A 15,811-nucleotide genomic window follows, 5' to 3' on the forward strand; every position below is an offset into this window, starting at 1 on the left:
CTTGCCTACTTGTTCTGGAGGGGGCAACATGCCCTGTGCTTTGTCCTGGGGAGTACAAGGCCACAGTCTCTCAAGTGGATGTCTTCCCCACTGATTCTCGAGAGGGCAACATGCCCTGTCATTTAGCCTGGGGAGTGCAAGGCCACAGTCTCTCGAGTGGGTGTCTTCCCCACTGGTACTGGAGGAGGCAGGCCACACAGTAGCCCATGGAAGTTGGACTACATGGCGTCCATTGGCGGTAATGGCTGCACTGTGGTGGTGGTTGTGGGAGGCTCCCGGTCAGCCCCTGCACTCTCTGATAGCTGCACTGTGGTGGTGGTTGTAGGAGGCTCCTGGTCAGCCACTGCACTCTCTGATTGCTCCACTGTGGTGGTGGTTGTAGGAGGCTCCTGGTCAGCCCCTGCACTCTCTGATGGCTGCACAACCACGGCTGGTGGTGGGGGCCCTGTGACAGCTGCTGGTAGTGGCGGTGTTTGGCTGACAACTTCCGCTAGCATAGATTGCCTCCTCTCCTCCTGGTCATGGGTTGGGGGATTCTTTACCCTTCCTGGCATGGGTGGATGGGCTCTTCCCCCTCTGCCTGGTGGTGCAGGCTCCTTCCCCTTCTTTCAAGCTGGTGCAGGCTCCTTCCCCTTCTTTCCAGCTGGTGTAGGCTCCTTCTCCTTCCTTCCAGCTGATGCAGGATCCTGCCTCTTCGTTCCAGCTGGAGCAGGCTCCTTCCCCTTCTTTCCAGCTGCTGCAGGCTCCTTTCCCTTCAGTATTGTTGGTCTGGAATCCCTACCACCACGAGTAAGTGGTGCTTCCACTGGCCCCATGGACTGTTTGGCTGAGGTGCTAGGCTGGGTCCTTGCTACACCGCCCATATGTGCAAGACGGGGTGGAGGGGTGTTGAGGAGGTCAATCTGGGAAGGAAAAGCTTTTTATGGATTTTGGGGGAGGAAGAGGGAGGAGTAATGGGAGTGGAGGATGAGGGAGTGGTTGTTGGAGGTGTTTGTCTGCTGGATTTGGGTGCAGGTGCATGGGCTGTATGCTGTTGTGAGGTGGATGGCTGTTGGGTGTCTGAGTGCTTCCATTTGTGTACTTTAGGAGGGGGACAGACATGGAGGGAGAGGACACAGACGACGTGTGCATGAATGTTGTGGAGGTGTCTGCAAGTGAGGTGTGTGTTCTGATTGGTGTGGTGATGATGCTGGTAGTGGATATTGATGTAGTGCATGCAGGTGTGAGTGTAGACGTAACTGGGTAGGAGGTGCAGAAGCAATACAAACAGAAGAACACCATTAGACAAACAGTCCAGCCTGTCACACAAATGGCCCACCATACCCATTTGCATCACCTTTGGCACACACGTAGCCCAACTCCATGCATTCATGCCACATGCATCGTGCCCACAGTGTACTCACCCGTTGGTCTGGAGGCCCATACAGCAGTCCGTACTGGGGTAGGTCTCCATCCACCAGTCGCTCCAACTCCTCAGAAGTGAAGGCTGGGGCCCTTTCCCAACTCACAGGGGCCATGGTAGGTTCCAGACACAGGTCACAGCAGCACATGCAATGTAGATCCTCTCCTATGGAAGGTCAGGAAACAAGTGAGGAATCAGACAGGAAAGGGTGGTCACCTCTGCGGCGGTGCATACCGTCACCACCAGCGTAGATCCCCATTGGCCACTGTACCACATAGGGCCCTATATTATACAATGAGGAATTGCACGGTGGTTCACGACCGCCTACTGCCACGGTGCACAATGTTGGCGGCATTACTTCACTTCCACCTGTCCCTCCACCTTTGACAGGCGGTCGTCATTTGAGGGGGGGTGAACAGTCCTATCGATATTGCTGTGTAACAGGATCAATAGGCACATACTTCACAAATTACACTGTCCCATAACATGTTTGCACATTGTGGACTGCTATTGTGGTTCCATTGTTCAGTTTGTGACAGCCTATTCACTCTTGTGTCCCTTAGATACCTACTGCTGTGGATCAATAGAAGATGGAGACCTACCCTCGTGTACTGACCCTGGGTGGACTTAGCTACACTGGAGGACAGGCACATAATACTCACCTATAGACTGGACAGGGCAACAATCACAGATCTGTGTGCCCAATTGAAACCTGACTTGAAATCAGCTATCAGTAATCCCACTAGGATCCCCCCTCTTGTGCAAGTGCTCCATTTTCTGGCAACTGGTTCTTTCCAAGTGACAGTGGGCTTAGCAGCAGGAATGTCACAGCCAATGTTCCCAATCGTGCTAACAAGAGACTTGTCTGCCCTGATAAAACGCATGTGCAGCTACATTGCTTTCCCCCAGATTGAGGATTTGGCCACTGTGAAGGCTGGGTTTTATGCATGGGACATATGCCCAATATAATTGGGGCAATTGACGGAACACATATTGAATTTGTACCCACCCCACCAGAATGAACAGGTGTTCAGGAATCGTAAGAGATTCCACTCCATGAAAGTGCAGATGGTGTGCTTAGTGGACCAATACGTCTCCCACGTCAATGCTAAGTATCCAGGTTCAGTGCATGATGCTTTTGTCCTGAGGAATATCAGCATCCCAAATGTGATATCCCAACTACAGAGGCACAGGGTGTTGCTAGTAGGTGAGCCCTGGTTCCCACCCAGTATATGTTGGTGTATGCCTATGCTGTTGGCCATATAGGATGGTGTGTGACTATATGTTGTCCCTCAATATTTGCAGGTGACTCTGCTTACCCAAACCTATCATGGCTGCTGACCCCTGTGAGGAATGCCAGGACAAGGGCAGAAGAACGTGATAATGAGGCACAAGGGCGAACCAGAAGGATCATTGAAAGGACCTTTGGCTTCCTGAAGGCCAGGTTCAGTTGTCTCCATCTAACATGTGGTTCCCTGTGCTACGCACCCAAGAGGCATGCTGCATGTTGTACAACCTGGCCCTCAGACGGCATGTACCTTTTCTGCAGGAGGAGGAGACTGGAGATGCCCCTGTGGCAGCAGTGCACCATAAAGACAGTGATAATGAGGAGGCAAAGGATGAGGATGTGGACAACAGAACATAAGTGATTCATCAGTACTTCCAATGACACAGGTGAGACAGTGCAACTTCGCATTTCTATGAGTATTAGTGTATTCTGTGTGGCATTGGCATGCTGGCATTTCCCACTTCTTCACCCTACTTACTGTTACCTATGGATATTATTTTTGCAGATGTTGGTGATATGAAATTATTCTCCTGATGTGATCACAACAGCAAGCTACAGGTCATTAATTCTATGCTCATTCTATGTACAGTTTATTTACAATGGTTCCAGCTGTTTCAATCAATACAAATTTGCAATACATGAAGTACTAGAATTGAGTTTTTATCCCAGGGTGTTTATTGAAGTGCTAAAATATAGAGTAGAAAGTGCACTGGAATGGGATGATGATAGAGGAAAGTCCAGGGTATTGTTCCAGTTTGTTTGAAGCACAGGTGCATTGTACATGGGGACGTAGGAAGGGGAACAATGGCAATTCAAGGTGGACAAGGGGATTGAGTGGGACACAAGGGAGATAATCAGGAGAATATCATTTCCTGGTGGTGGTCTTGGCAAATATCTCTGGCTTCTGTCTGGTTCGCAGGGAATGTTTGCAGGGTGGTTCACCTTCTGCAGGGGGAGGGGTACTGGTGGCCTGTTGGTCATGTGGCAGGGCCTCCTGTCCACTAGCTGCAGTGGAAGTGGAGGGCTGTTCAGATGACTGGCTAGTGGCAGGGGTCGGCTGGTGTGCTGTTGCCTCTCTCATGATGTTGGCCATGTCTGCCAGTACCCCTGCTATGGAGATCAGGATGTTGTTAATGGCCTTCAAGTACTCCCTGACCCATGATACTGTCCGTCCTGCAGCCGCCTGTTCTCCTGCACGTTGTCCAGGATCTGGCTCATCGTGTCCTGGGAATGTTGGTAAGCTCCCAGGATCTCGGAGAGTGCCTCCTGGACAGTTGGTTCCCTGCTCCTGTTCTCTCACTGGCACACAGCAGTCCTCTTCGTGTCCCTGTTGGCCTGTGCCTCTGTCCCCTGAACCATGTGCCCACTGCCATTTACCCCAGGTCCCTGATTGTCTTGTGTGCAAAGTGGTGCCTGAGGTCCCTGTGCAGGTGTGCAAACTGCTGATTGATGTGTCCTGGGGACAGAGGTGCGGGTACGCTTGGTGGGTGCTGTGGCATTGGATCCTGATGGGGGAGGCTCTTGGGTGGTCTGTGGGTGTGCTTGGGTGACCAGCTGTCCAGTGGTCCCTGATTGGCCAGGTAGATCATCCAGATCCTGAAGTCCAGAGCTACTGTCATCACTGTGGGTCTCTTCTGTTGGCGGACAGGATAGTGGTGGCACCTCCTCTCCAATGACATTAGCTGGGGTACCTATGGGGATGTAAATGATGTATTATGCTTCAGGTGTCTGACATTAGTACTTTTGTAGCTTCCCCTCTATGGTTGTTGTTCCCGTGCCAGCTTTTGCTTGTGTCTGTTGGCGTATTGTGGTTATGTTAGTTTCCCTTTGCTGTGCATGCTTTGGTGGTGAGTGTCCATGCAGGGCTGGGAGGGGTGTCCATGAATTGGGACAACATGCAGGGCTTGCCATTGGGATTAGTGAGATGTGATGGTGGAGTGTGTGGGATGGAGTGGAGTGATGGGAGTGAGGGTGTGTGATGGCATACAGGTATGGAGGTGATAATTGTTAAAAGTAGACTTACCAGTGTCCAGTCCTCCTCCAACACGGCGAGTCCCGCAGGATGCAGTAAGGCCAAGACTCCCTCCTCCCATGCTGTGAGTTGTGGGGGAGGAGGTGGGGATCCAGCGCCAGTCCTCTGTATGGCGAACTTGTGTATTGCTGCTATGGAACATACCTTCCCCTGTAGGTGGTTCCACCTCGTCCTGATGTCATCCCTTGCTCTTGGGTGCTGTCCCACGCCGTTCACCCTATCCACAATTCTATGTCATAGGTCCATCTTTCTTGCTATTGATATCTGCTGCACCTGTGCTCCAAAGAGCTGTGGCTCTACCCTGATGATTTCCTCCACCATGACCCTTAACTCCTCCTTAGTGACGCGGGGGTGCCTTTGTGGTGCTATGGATGTCGTGTGATGCGTGTTGGTGAGGGTGTGTTGGGTAATGTGGTGGGGTGTACATCAAAAGAGAGGGTGAATAGTGAGTAATAAGCGCTTCCCACTCTAACTCTATAATATTTATACTTCACAATATCGTACGGTGCAAATGACTGGGGTCAAACCCTCTACATCCCCTAAAAAGACAACATTATGTTATCTACATTGAAAATAGATACACTTGCACACGTAATATTAACGCAAAAACCATTCTAGTTTCAATGATGTATTCAGATCTTATTACACATCTAGTATAAACAGAAACAAAACTCAAAATATTGCAATTCAATCTTCAATCAAATCTTCCTCAAATATAGGTTCCACACAATTGGTCACCTCTGGTCTTTTGCCTATGAATTTCTTAAGTGTCTCATCCCGACTCAATAAAGACCAGTGCTTATTCATGATTTGTACTAATTTTTTAGAGGTTTCCGTATAGTCCAAGACGATTCTAATTTTGTGGTCCCTATTATGTGCATTATCTTTCTTTCGACTTATACCTAGATCCAATGTCTGCCTGCGGGGTATTTTCCACACTTTACGCAGAGATTTATGTATAAGTGTCTCAGAATAGCCTCTAGCTATAAATCTTTGTCCCATATCCCTAATTTGTTCTCCAAACTCTTCAGTCTTACTACAATTTCTCCTCGCTCCTGTCATCTCTCCCAATGGTATAGCTTCGATCTGATGTCGAGGGTGGGCACTAGTGGCGTGCAGCAAGGTATTGCAAGCAGTTGGTTTACGATATAATCTACTTTCAATTTTGTCTCCCTCTATATATAGTTCAACATCGAGAAATTCCAAATGAGTCGCACTGTATTTACATGTGAACTCGATGTTCGCTTCATTTGTATTCAAATAATTGCAAAACTCTTGTAATGATGATTCATCTCCTGTCCATAACATAAAACAATCATCAATGTACCGTCCCCAGTATAAAATGTGTGTATGCCAGCTTGCTGCACCCGGGCCCCATAACCATGTTTCTTCTAACCACCCCATAAATAGGTTGGCATACGAGGGGGAAAATTTCGATCCCATTGCTACTCCCCGTTTTTGTTTAAACCACTCTTTCTTGAATAAAAAGTAATTATTATTCAATATGAAGTCTATCAAATTTAGAATCATCTTGGTATGTTCTAAATAATGTGCTGCTCTTCTGTTCAAAAATACGCAACTAAATGATACAAATTGTTATGAGAAGGTGGTACAAAATCCTATTATGACTTTAACTAGGGAAATCAATGATATGTTGAAAAACTATAGGGATAGAGAGCTATTGGATGAAGATGAGTTTCTTTATCTAAGGGTACATCGTCCGAAGTATCCATGTCTATATACCTTACCGAAGATACATAAACAGTCACTCTTCCCGCCTGGAAGACCGATTGTTTCAGGTATGGGGGGTCCTACGGAGAGACTCTCAGAGTTCGTTGACATATTTTTACAACCATTTGTTTGTAACCTACCGTCTTTTATTAAAGATACCAGACACATACTCAGTATATTATCGGACATACAGTGGGAACCGGGTATGTTTATGGTTACTCTAGATGTAGTAGCATTATACACCTCTATACAGCATGATTTTGGAATGAGGGCAGTAGAACATTTTTTGAACAGAAGAGCAGCACATTATTTAGAACATACCAAGATGATTCTAAATTTGATAGACTTCATATTGAATAATAATTACTTTTTATTCAAGAAAGAGTGGTTTAAACAAAAACGGGGAGTAGCAATGGGATCAAAATTTTCCCCCTCGTATGCCAACCTATTTATGGGGTGGTTAGAAGAAACATGGTTATGGGTCCCGGGTGCAGCAAGCTGGCATACACACATTTTATACTGGGGACGGTACATTGATGATTGTTTTATGTTATGGACAGGAGATGAATCATCATTACAAGAGTTTTGCAATTATTTGAATACAAATGAAGCGAACATCGAGTTCACATGTAAATACAGTGCGACTCATTTGGAATTTCTCGATGTTGAACTATATATAGAGGGAGACAAAATTGAAAGTAGATTATATCGTAAACCAACTGCTTGCAATACCTTGCTGCACGCCACTAGTGCCCACCCTCGACATCAGATCAAAGCTATACCATTGGGAGAGATGATAAGAGCGAGGAGAAATTGTAGTAAGACTGAAGAGTTTGGAGAACAAATTAGGGATATGGGACAAAGATTTATAGCTAGAGGCTATTCTGAGACACTTATACATAAATCTCTGCGTAAAGTGTGGAAAATACCCCACAGTCAGACATTGGATCTAGGTATAAGTCGAAAGAAAGATAATGCACATAATAGGGACCACAAAATTAGAATCGTCTTGGACTATACGGAAAACTCTAAAAAATTAGTACAAATCATGAATAAGCACTGGTCTTTATTGAGTCGGGATGAGACACTTAAGAAATTCATAGGCAAAAGACCAGAGGTGACCAATTGTGTGGAACCTATATTTGAGGAAGATTTGATTGAAGATTGAATTGCAATATTTTGAGTTTTGTTTCTGTTTATACTAGATGTGTAATAAGATCTGAATACATCATTGAAACTAGAATGGTTTTTGCGTTAATATTACGTGTGCAAGAGTATCTATTTTTAATGTGGTGGGGTGTGTGATGTGGAATGCGTGAGGGGTGTATGGGTTTGTGTGGTGTGTGTGTCTAGTTGTCTCTGTGCTCGTCTTCTCTTGTCTTGTGGTGGCAATAGTTGTTGGTAAAGGGTTGTGGGTAATGTGGGTGGGTGTTTTATAGTGGTGTGGCTGTGTGGGTGTGGTGTATGTATGGGTGTCAGGTGTTGTTTGAATTGTCCAATGTAGTGTTGTTTTGTATGTGGGTGTCCATTGTGAGCACAGCGGTATGTACCGCCAATGGTTTACCGCCGTTGAATGTTCACCGTAGTGATTTGTGGGTCATAATGTGATGGGCGTTTTTCTGTTGGCGTAAAGGTGTGGGTTCTGGGACCGCCAGTTTATCACTGACCTTTGGTCTGGCAGATTTGTGTATGTGGATGTATTCTGTAGGACTGGGATGTGTGTGTCATAATATTATGAACGGATATTCACCAGCATGGCAGTAAGTTGGTGGCTGTCAGCACGGCAGTATGCGCCAATTACCGCCAATGTCATAATGAGGGCCATAGGCACATAGTAACACTTATGCAGCAATGCAAATGGCCACATAGTGACCCAACTACAGGTCTGCAAATGGGCAGCCAGTGGCTCATCTACAGTAACACAAAGGGTCAAGCAGTGGCCCTAATACAGCAACACTAAGGGTCAGGCAGTGCCCAACTACAACAATGCTAAGAGCCATGCAGTGGCCCAATTACAGCAATGCTAGTGGCCTCACATATAGCCCAACCATAGCAACTCAAATGACCTACAGTGCCCCACCAACAGCAACACTAAGGCCCACTCAACTCATATGTTGATGATGTCTGATTTACTTTCACATGGAAGGATCCAATTATATGTGTAGATAATTTTCATCAATGCAGTTTAGCAGTAATTTAAACAAGCATTTGCAATGCAACGGGTCTTGCATTTCTCCGAGTTAGAGCTATTAGCAGTTGTAAATTCCCAACCAGACTTTTCTTCCCTCATTAAATCGAAAAAAGAGTGTGTTTGCACTGCTACAGTTCACTTGTAGTGAAACCTATCGTCAAAAGTGCAATTATCTATGTAACTGGCAAAAGTGCAATTAACTATGTAACAGGATCAATGCCATTCAAAGCGCTCAACTTCTGCCAAACATGAACACGCTGCGAAAAAAGAGAAAAAGTAGTCCACAAACTGGACGGAAAACAGCAAGCCGTGTATGTTTTCAGTACTTGGTTGCTGCACTCGAGGAAGGCTAACCACCAGAAAAGGCATGACGTATGCATGCCTTTCACTAATGAAAACATACAGATTTTAAAAGGCAAGCCCACAAACCAATTAAAGTCATTGATGTGACATTGATGGGGCTCCAAGTCCTTTTCTAACTACTGCAGCGTCTCGCAAGCGATATGCATGCGCAAGCGCATGCTAGCACAGGCTTGACCCTAAAAAATGACGTATGAATACATTTTGCAGACATACATGTGTCTGTACAGTAATGCACGCAAAGACCCCTGTGTTTGACACATATAGGCTACAAAACACAGAAAAGCACCTTGCTAGCCTGCGGTGTCTTAGAGGAAAAGGGCTAGAATGCCCCATATTCCTCTGTATATGTATCATTCCTGTCCTTTCCTAACACGTGTACAGTTTTGTTGACCTTGCAGCAACACAGCCACACTTCCATGATGATGCAAGGGTACCTGCCTTGCAGGCTGGTTATTTTTGGTAGAGGAAGGTAGACCTTTCAGTACATATGGAAACCTCTGATGCATTTTCCCATCTGTAAGTGTGCTACTGCATGCAGCACACTTAGACAGTTCCAACTAGTTTGAGATAATTTAATATGTTACTAGCATGCATCTCTTTTGAGCAGTTGTACAACTAGGACACATTCCATAGTCTGGCTATATTTGTTAATCTGGTGTGGTTCCGAATCCATGCCCGTACCTGTATGGTGGTATATGTAAATTCAACAAACATGACTTGTTGCCAGACCAAAGACTAAGATGTTTTAGGTTTGATCCTCTTAGTTCCCAAACTTTCCCATCAGTCAGACAACACGTCACACCACTTCTTATGACTCAACTTTTTTAGTTTATTGTCATTACCATTATACAGTAGCCATTGATTGTGAGTCGGCATGCACAACATCGTGTCTGTATAACGTTGCACACGTACGTTTGTTTTCTTTTGACATTATTAATTAATAGTGTCTGTACATGATACTGCTGTATTGCCACTTTGTGATTATCAAGTTAAAGTGGTGTGTACTTTCCAGCTAGTTTAGATTTTGCACTATACATTGCCCTCAAACCTTGGTGTGGTATCTTTTACATGATCATCTTCAACATGCATATACACATATAATGCACACCATTACTCATTGGGTGATAGGCCATCTTATCTGGTATCTTTGTGACAATCACACCAATCACTACATTACACAGCTGATTGTTGCATATCTCAATCTGAGTGTGCATGATTTTCTTTGAGTGCCATATGCTTGCTAAGCCACAAGTGGACTTGTTTTGGAGACATTTCACGCTTTAACAACGTTATAGTCATTTTACATTGTGGGGCTAAATGATACAAATGGAGCTTGTATGTTTAAGCATTGACACAGATGAACAGCTATAGTGATGGGATAATGTTTTTTAGATCCATACATTGAGGACCATGTATTTACATTGGTTCATATGTGTGGCCATTCCAAAAAGTATTTGTTGATATTTTATCTGATGTCATAGATTTCACAACTTCAATATATTGACTGTACAATATTACCATAGTATGTGACATATGTATCTGTCTTCATCTTTTCTGTGACAGTGTGTTTAGGTCATCATTTTCAGACAAATTGTAATGATGTAAACATGAACAGCTTTTTGATGTGTGACAAGTGATTTATTTTCACAACTCAAAAATTATGGCAGAGTAACATACGATTGTATGAATATAATGAAAACAAATTAGCCATATATCTCTTTCAAATTCATCATCCTCCTCATGTTCCGGTGGGATTGCAATCTCAGATTCCCATGGCACATTTGCTTTGAGACAGATGTCACACAATATTGCCCATACAAAGATGATCTTGCAGACCATAGGAGGTGAGTATGTATGTCTTCCTTCTGGTCTGTCCAGGCAACAGAAACAGGAACGTAGGACCCCAAACATCCACATTTTGTGTTTTGCTCACTGCTGAGTTGTATTTTTTCTGGACATTTGTCTGGGGATTTTGAAATGGGGTCATGATCCATGACTGTAAACCATATCTTTGGTCACCTGTAAAGTGATAAAAAAAAAAATTCAATGATTTGGTACATTTGTACTTAGACATATGTAATTAGGTTCTTTATGTATGCAGGCAAAGTCATACACATTTCTTTCACTTTTAACTGATACACGTTATGCACTGTTGACCACTGCTTTATACATGTGTGTTCCACATATGTTGGTCATTGCACATATTGTACATATATTGTACTTTCATGTTTAGCCAGAAGATTACTATGATGAGTAAATTAAAATATTTGGTTGAACTACTTGAGAATTTTAGTCAATATGTATGAAATGTATGCAACATAAGATCAGGTTATCTTAAATACAATTTGATTTATATATAGGTAGTGACAGTGACGACAAGTTTGACACATACATTTGTCCTATTTTCAGCTATGATGTCCTTACTTGCCTAGAGGACAGCTGCACAACGTTAGATTGGTTTACATAAGTGTGCCTTTCTACTTACTTAGGAAATGTAAGCAACACTCAACATGTACCATGTATATCTAAATTGTGTTTATTTATACAACACCTAATGCTTTTTTGATGACAAGTTGTCTTGCTGAACTTAACGTGACACATAGGTATTGCAATATAGTCCTTTTTGTATGGGACAACATGATGTTGAAATAAGTGACTTAGGGCCAGATGTAGGTAAGTATGGTTTTGCGAGTTGCAATTTGCGAGTCATAGAGACTCGCAAATTGCAACTCGCAAAACCACATGCAGAAAGGTGTCTCAGACACCTTCTGCGAGTCGGTATGGGGTCGCAATGACCCACCTCATTAATATTGATGAGGTGGGTCGCAAATTGCGGCCCCATACCGACTATGGGCACTCGCAAACATGGAGGCCTGCTGTCGTCAGCAGACCTCCATGTTTGCGACTGCTTTTCAATAAAGCAGGTTTTTTTTTTCAAAGTGCAACCCGTTTTCCTTAAAGGAAAACGAGCTGCACTTTGAAAAATAAACCGAAACCTTTTGTTTCGGTATTTTTCAGGGCAGGTAGTGGTCCATTGGACCACTGTCTGCTCTGAAAAATTATTTTTGTGATCATTCACAAAGGGGAAGGGGTCCCATGGGGACCCCTTCCCGTTTGCGAATGAGTTACCATCCACTTCAAGTGGATGGTAACTGCGAGTTGATTTGTGACCGCTTTTGCGGTCACAAATCAACTTACATCGCGGTGCGAGTTGCAAATAGGAAGGGAACACCCCTTCCTATTTGCAAGTCGGAAACACATTTTGCGAGTCGTTCCGACTCGCAAAATGTGTTTCTGCATCGCGCACAGGCATTAGCGCCTCGCAAACGGCGTTTTTCGCCGTTTGCGAGGCGCTAATGCCTTGCTACATCTGGCCCTTAGTCCTACAGACCTGTACACAAAACGTTTTGTATTTACATGTATATCTGTGATTTGGCCTTGCTGGTGAATCTGTACTTATATGATTTGATTCCTACACCATTTATTTAGCATGAGACGGGTTACATTTTGCTTGTAGGTACAGCACGATACCTTGGTCACATTTCACCTTGGGTATTTCATAATGTACAACATGTTTCACAGCCTATTTATTCATTGTGTCAATCAGTATTATATGGATGGGCTAAGATTCAGGAAATGTAGCTAAACTATAGCATTAACTTGTTCATCCATGACAGTAATGAAGTATAGTTATGTGAATATTTGGACCTTGAATGTTGGAATGCCTGGGAATTTGCTGCCCTTTGATATTTTGGTATCTCATACCAAATTTAGAATTAGTAGAAATTATTAGAAATGTAAACAGGATTTGATACTACACTTTCAGTGCATGACACCTGTTAAACTTTGATGTTATCCTCCCATTTGTGCCCCTGATACTTGATCAGCCTACAGATTTACTGGCATGTCTGACACATATGTTTAGGTTCACAAAGATTTTTTTAGCAACTTTTATTTTGTTGTGACATTTACAAATGATCCAGACATGCCACACCATTGCACATATATATATCTCAAACGTTTCAAAGATTTATCCTTTCTACTCATATTGAATATAATTGTGCACCACATGATTTGTCAGTTGATTTGTTGACCATTGCAGAAATTATGGTTCTTTTCACTAACATGGTGTGAAATTACATAATACTTCACACTGTGGGATTTTTCCTACTTCCATTGCAGGATCAGTGACGGACTCACATACTCGGATATCAATGACTACACATTAGAGTAAGATACTCCCATTATGTGCACATGTCACAAGATGCAGATGTGAATACAGAGGTGGCTATTATGCCACACATTACAATTTCCTAGTTGGTATGATATATGTTTCTGCTTTATTCATCAATGAGTAGGCAATTCCCATATCTGAGATCACTCCTTGATGGTACTGTAGGGGACAATGTATGCATCATTTGCTCTTCCTGGATATTGTGCAAGGACATTGATGAACATTCCATGATAGTCCACTATCGCTTGGACATTTTTTGAGTAGTTGCACTTGTAGTTTCTGTAGAGATGTTATGTTGCTGCCGGGGGCACAAATTGTACATGAGCCATCTATGGCACGAAGCACATGAAGAAATCCAGAAACAGTTTACAAGCCTTGCATGGTATCTGTTTGTTGTTGGGTAGGTTTGGGGAAGAGGAGGTAAAGGGTGTGAGTTTTATAATGGCATTCAACACATTTGGGAAAAAAGGCAGAAAATGCTCCCTGTAAAATGCCATTCAATCTGGCCAAAGAGATTTGGAAGCATCCTAGGTAACATGTATAGCACAGACATCAATTTTACATATTCTGGGATGGCATTTGTCCTTGCAGTTGTTGACTGGAGACTTGGTGCTATCTTCTCCAGCAATTCCATGATTGACTCCCTCTTCATTCTGTAGAACAGTATGCCCTCCTCCTCCCTGAGATCATTGAAGGCTATGCGCTGATGGAAAACATCTTCGCTGCCTAAATGGGTGTCTCCTAGCTACTCCCAGTAGCAGTATAATGAAGTCCATAGAATAGTTGAGCTTGCCAGAGTATACTGTCATGGTGAGGAATTTGTACTACAGCCAGTGTGTCATTTCCTATGCCTCGGTTGGTGATGTGCAGCAATTCTGATGAATTTCTATTGTTGCATTGCTCTACTTCATGATGCATGATGAAGTGATATAGGTGGTCATTACAACCCTGGCGGTCGGTGTTAAAGCGGCGTTAAGACCGCCAACAGGCCGGCGGAAAAAAATTGAATCAGGACCGTGGTGGAAACCGCCAACATAGACAGCCACTTTAACACTACGACCGCCACGGCGGTACAAACAAACAGCATGGCAGTCACCGCCAACAGACAGGCGGAGGACAATGTACCGCCCACAGTATCAGAACCTAACAATCTGACACCTTTTCTGGGGTGGATTCATCGCGAACAAAAACACGGCGGAAACAGGACTGCGAAGGGAAAACGCTCACCTCTACACACTCCACAAGGAATCCAGACGCCATGGAACCCGAGCTACAGATCCTGCCAGCCCTTATCTTCTTGCTCCTCTACCAGTAGCACGAACGCCGGTGGCGAAGACCACAGTGAGTACTGCACCTATGACACAGGGGAGGGAAAAAACAGGGACACACACACGCAACACCCCCACCCTCACCCACTACAACACACACACCAAATCATCATGATACATTACAGTTACACCCCCCAAAACCCCCGGAAGAATGCAAAGACAAAAGGAAATGAGTGTAACCAATGTAATATATTAAAATCCAGTACGCAAAAATATATATACACTATAAACAAATATATACACCAAGAATAGTAGTCGAGGTAGTGCTCCATTGAAGTCTGTGGAACACTGGGCCCACACGGCATGGACGAGGCCCACACTCAATCCCCGAACATGACGGAGAGAACACTGCAGGGGCATCAGATAGCAATAAAACAGGCACCTCAGGGGGAAGGGAAAGGGGGGGCACCTCAGCCAGTTGAGTGCACAACGCCAAATCCATGAGGGGACCACATGCTCACTATTAAAACCTGGGGAGTGCAAAGCCACAGTCTCTCAAGTCTCTACAGTTGGTGGATTGCCCTCTGTTCCATCCTGGGGAGTGCAAAGCCACAGTCTTCAAGTCTCTACAGTGGGTGGGTGGTCCACTGTTCCATCCTGGGGAGTGCAAAGCCACAGTCTCTCAAGTGGATAACAGTCTCTACTGGTTCTGGAGGGGGCCTTGTGCCCAGAGTGCTTCATCCTGCCAAGGACTGAGGTAGTGGATGTATCTCTCCACCGGTTCTGGAGGGAGCCTTGTGCCCAGAGTGCTTCATCCTGCCAAGGACTGACGTAGTGGATGTGAATCTCCACTGGTTCTCGAGGGGGCCTTGTGCCCAGAGTGCTTCATCCTGCTCGTGACGGACTCTGTAGCGTCAGTGCCCTTGGCGCTCATGGGCCAGCGGTGCTTGTTGCGGTGGTGTTCTTGGCAGCAGTGCTTATGGCAGCAGTGTCCTGTTCAGCGGTGCCTGTGGCGGCAGTGTCCTGTTCAGCGGTGCTTGTGGCTGCGGTGTCCTGTTCAGTGGTGCCTGTGGCGGCAGTGTCCTGTTCATCGGTGCTTGTGGCGGCAGTGTCCTGTTCAGCAGTGCTTGTGGCGGCTGGGTCCTTGGCAGTGACTCAGCTGCTGGCGGTCCTGTCTGGCCCAGCGGGGCTGGTGCTGGCGGTCCCTTATGGCCCAGCGGGGCTGGTGCTGGTGGTCCATTACGGCCCAGCGGGGTTGGTGCTGGCGGTCCCTTATGGCCCAGCGGGGCTGGTGCTGGCGGT

At 45.0% G+C, this 15,811-nt stretch overlaps 1 long non-coding RNA gene across 1 annotated transcript in view; it reads right to left on the reverse strand.

Moving 5' to 3' along the window:
* Positions 1–10,719: 10,719 nt before the first annotated feature.
* LOC138258819 (uncharacterized) overlaps positions 10,720–15,811 on the reverse strand; it is a 68,544-nt gene continuing 63,452 nt past the window's right edge. The window contains exon 3 of the long non-coding RNA XR_011198584.1: positions 10,720–11,026. This is a non-coding gene — a long non-coding RNA (uncharacterized lncRNA). The remainder of the gene's footprint in view (positions 11,027–15,811) is intronic.

Source organism: Pleurodeles waltl, chromosome 2_1 (assembly GCF_031143425.1).
Source record: "Pleurodeles waltl isolate 20211129_DDA chromosome 2_1, aPleWal1.hap1.20221129, whole genome shotgun sequence".
Lineage (NCBI taxonomy): Eukaryota > Metazoa > Chordata > Amphibia > Caudata > Salamandridae > Pleurodeles > Pleurodeles waltl.